Source organism: Cydia amplana, chromosome 5 (genome assembly GCF_948474715.1).
Source record: "Cydia amplana chromosome 5, ilCydAmpl1.1, whole genome shotgun sequence".
NCBI classification, from domain to species: Eukaryota; Metazoa; Arthropoda; class Insecta; order Lepidoptera; family Tortricidae; genus Cydia; species Cydia amplana.
The window spans coordinates 15881677-15885211 of record NC_086073.1 but is presented as its reverse complement, the minus strand read 5'-3'; the positions used below and the strand labels follow the sequence as shown (position 1 = coordinate 15885211).

General features: G+C 36.3%; 2 non-coding genes across 2 annotated transcripts; both read left to right on the top strand.

Moving 5' to 3' along the window:
• The first annotated feature begins 1349 nt into the window (after positions 1–1349).
• Positions 1350–1422, top strand: Trnas-gga (transfer RNA serine (anticodon GGA)). The gene has a single exon. It is a non-coding gene; the product is annotated as a tRNA-Ser (tRNA).
• A 1765-nt stretch (positions 1423–3187) lies between these two features.
• Trnat-agu (transfer RNA threonine (anticodon AGU)) lies at positions 3188–3261 on the top strand. The gene has a single exon. It is a non-coding gene; the product is annotated as a tRNA-Thr (tRNA).
• Positions 3262–3535: the final 274 nt, after the last annotated feature.

Below are 3535 nucleotides of genomic sequence, written 5' to 3'. Positions count from 1 at the left end.
TCCTAGCGACCCTAGCGTGCCAGGCGAGTCATTACAGAATTACAACAATAAAGTTGTGGCTAATGGCCCCGTGGAATAGGGTTACCATCTGCGAATGCCAAAAGTCCTGACATTTTCTAATTTTAAAAATAATATTGTAGAAGATTGAGCGTTCCAGAAAAGTGTCGAGTACGTGAGGCTATTTTTTAACACTTCTGATAAAGCTAAGTAGCCGATATTTTGGCGTGATAACGTTTGATGCCTTAGCTTTAAATTCATGTAGGTAGGGTTTGCAATCCGGATCCGGAATGTATCAAATTATCCGGATCTGGATCCGGATTCGCGGATCTTCCCATAAATTTCGGATCCGTGGTGCAAACCCTAACTGCAGGTTATTAAGGTAGCTGCCATACGCGTAGTCTCCGAACAAGTAGACATTTTTGTGGAATGCCCCCGGTATTAATTAATTATACAGTACAAGACGGCCAGACAGACACTTTTGTAGATAACGCCAATCACAAATTATTACCATATACTACCTCTAATTTTAAAGTAAAAGTCCAATATGAACTTAATTCAAAATTTTCGCGCAAACACAAGGTGTAACAAAAATTATGGGGATCTTTTTAACGGGTCTTCGGTATCGTGTCTGATAAGGAAAAACCAGAAGATTTTTTTTCTGTCACGAAAAAAATATATGCTTAAACGGATGCCCACTATTTTTGTTTCACTGTGTATGTACTCTACCTTTCAGAGCTTGCATTTATTTTTCAGCACAATTTCTCCTTCCCAAAGTTTCAGACATTCTAAGAAAAGTCTAAACACCTGGTGACCCTACTCTAAATAAAGCGATAATCCTCACTGTAATTACGGTTAATATTGATTGTTACAGTGGTAATATTGATTATTACCGCCTATAACATCCATTATTACCGCTGTAAGCTACAATGTCTGCGTGATAGCGATTAATTAATTCTGCCTTGAGAGATTGTTAAAGTGTTTGAGATGAAGTTTCACATGAAGTTTTAAGTCAAATTGTTTGTCATATTATCATTAGTCCTAAAACTGAAACCGTTAACTTTTCAGGATTTTCGTAAGGTTATCCTAATATAGATAGCTTAGGTTAGATTGTTTTATGGCAATTCTGAAAAGTTACGCGCTTCTAAACTAAACAAAGTATTACTAACAAAAATGCGGTTAAACTATTACATTTCACATTACCGTAGAATTACTGACTTTGATTCGCGGGGTATCATTGATCATCGACTTTTGAGGAATAGGGAGTGGATTTTTGAACGCGAACTTAAACATTCTATGATGTGATTCTATTGACAAGGGAAGGAATGGAAAGATTTGCGAGGTCCTGGTAGGCTTCCGTAGCTCAATTGGTTAAGAGCAACACACGGATTGTGGAGGATGCAGGTTCAAGTCCTGCCGGAAGCGTAACTTTTTCCATTTTTTCCTTTAATATAAAATTCTATGATGTGGTTGGCATGCTATACAAAAATAGACGATAAAAGCGTTCAGAAACGTATTCCTTATAGTTTAAAAATCGGTGCTCAATATTACCCCACGAATCAAAGTCACCCCAGCTTACGGTATGACTTAAAACTTTTTGGGAAATAATAGAGATCCACTTGAGAATGTGGTTTGGTTCGTTTTTTCTGATCCACAATCTTTGACAGCGAAAAAACATCGTGTTTTTTGAGTGTTTTCAATTAATAAAATTATTCGCGCGCCGTTTCTTTTAAAGATGTTGTTTACGTTGTACGTGCAGGCATCCATAGGCTAGGATGACCGCACAGGCGGGCCGGGGTATGCTTATTTTGCCACCGACGTTGTAATAGGTAATTAATGATTTTGTCGCTAATGTCAATACAGAGGTTAACCCTACTTTATCAGTAATTTATTGACGCACTTGAATAAATCAGATAATCCAATTAATAAAATTACTGATAACGCGTACCTGATAGCGTATGGTTTGGACTCAAAATATGTAATCATATTTAAGAAGAAAATTCTGCATTGTGATACCTGCCAGCCTATTATGGATAGCTTTATCCATCTTTATCCACGTGATAAAATAACTGTCACTGTTTAACACCGTGGGAAAGAAAGTGACGGACACCGTTTTATCACGCTGTCACGTAGACAAGAACGACCATCATATCCGTACTGATTCGTATTTTGTAAGTAAATATTTTTTTTGACTGAATCATCTAAAGTCGATAAGGGCAATTGCCAATTTCACCGTAGATCAAATCAAAACACCTACTTATTAACAACGGACAATAACTGACCTTTTGCTTGAATATGACACAATCAATCCTAGAGTCTAGCTAAGTACCTACTGGCATCTAACTTTCAAAAGCTCTTAGTTTATTAATGTGACTCACCCGAAAATATGCATACAAGCTTTTGGACGCAACGCCTCAAATACAATAGGACATCCACCTTAAATGAATGTGTTAAGAGTTATATTTGATCAACTGAGGAGTCGTCGATCGTCGCCTACAATAGGGATGTTGACATGAATCGCGAATATATAAAATGTTATGTTTTTACCATAGCAGGGAATATTAGAACGCGGAAAATCATATTTTGCAAGTGTAAATATGCGTAATAAATTAATTAAAAATAATCAAAAGTATTTAAAATAATACCCAGTATCACGTGACTGCAAACGCCAATCGGAGCGCGTGACGTAATCACAGTGGAATCACCAAAGACAAGTTATAAAACCTGCCTAAGTGTCTACAGATTATCGTACCGAAACGCGATCTTGGTGCGGTGCTGCGCACGAATCGATAGTGTGTAAGGTGGTGCGTTAAGGACGCAGCTATAAGTTAGAGCGAGAAAGAAGGTCGCTGTCCGATGCGGTAGTGTTTTAAGGCTTTAAAAAAAATTGTCAGTTGCTATATAAAGAATTTAAAAAAATGACTGACAGCAGTTTGTTTAAAACGCCGTTACGTCATCAAGGTCACGTGACAGTTTGGAGCGTTTAGGCGCGAAATTTAAACACGAAACTTATTATACATGTTTTTTTATTCAAAATTAATGAATATATTTTTTTTATATTTTTTTCTGTAATTATTACGTGTCTATCTACAAAATGAAACCAGTTCCAAAAAATTGTCAACATCCCTATTGCGAAGATAGTGTTATTTTTCGACGGCGGGTATATCGGTATTTCGCACGCGAGCTCAGCGGCGCCGTGGCTTAGTTGGTTAAAGCGCCTGTCTAGTAAACAGGAGATCACGAGTTCGAATCTCGTCGGGGCCTTAGTAAATCTCGGTGTGAGATTTTTTTATTTTTTCTGTTGCGATTTTTTTACCATTTGTACCTAAATTATTTTTAATTTTACTTTATTAATTTAACAATTTCTTTTATTAAAACTTAAAAGTTCAACTGCACGAACCTGAGTCTATTGGTAAGCGCCTTTGTCTTATTACTTTTTTTTAATTTTACTTTATAATTCGTATATATATATATATCTAAATGAATATTAATGTTTACTTATTTAAAAGGTACTTTTTAGGGTTCCGTAGACAAATAG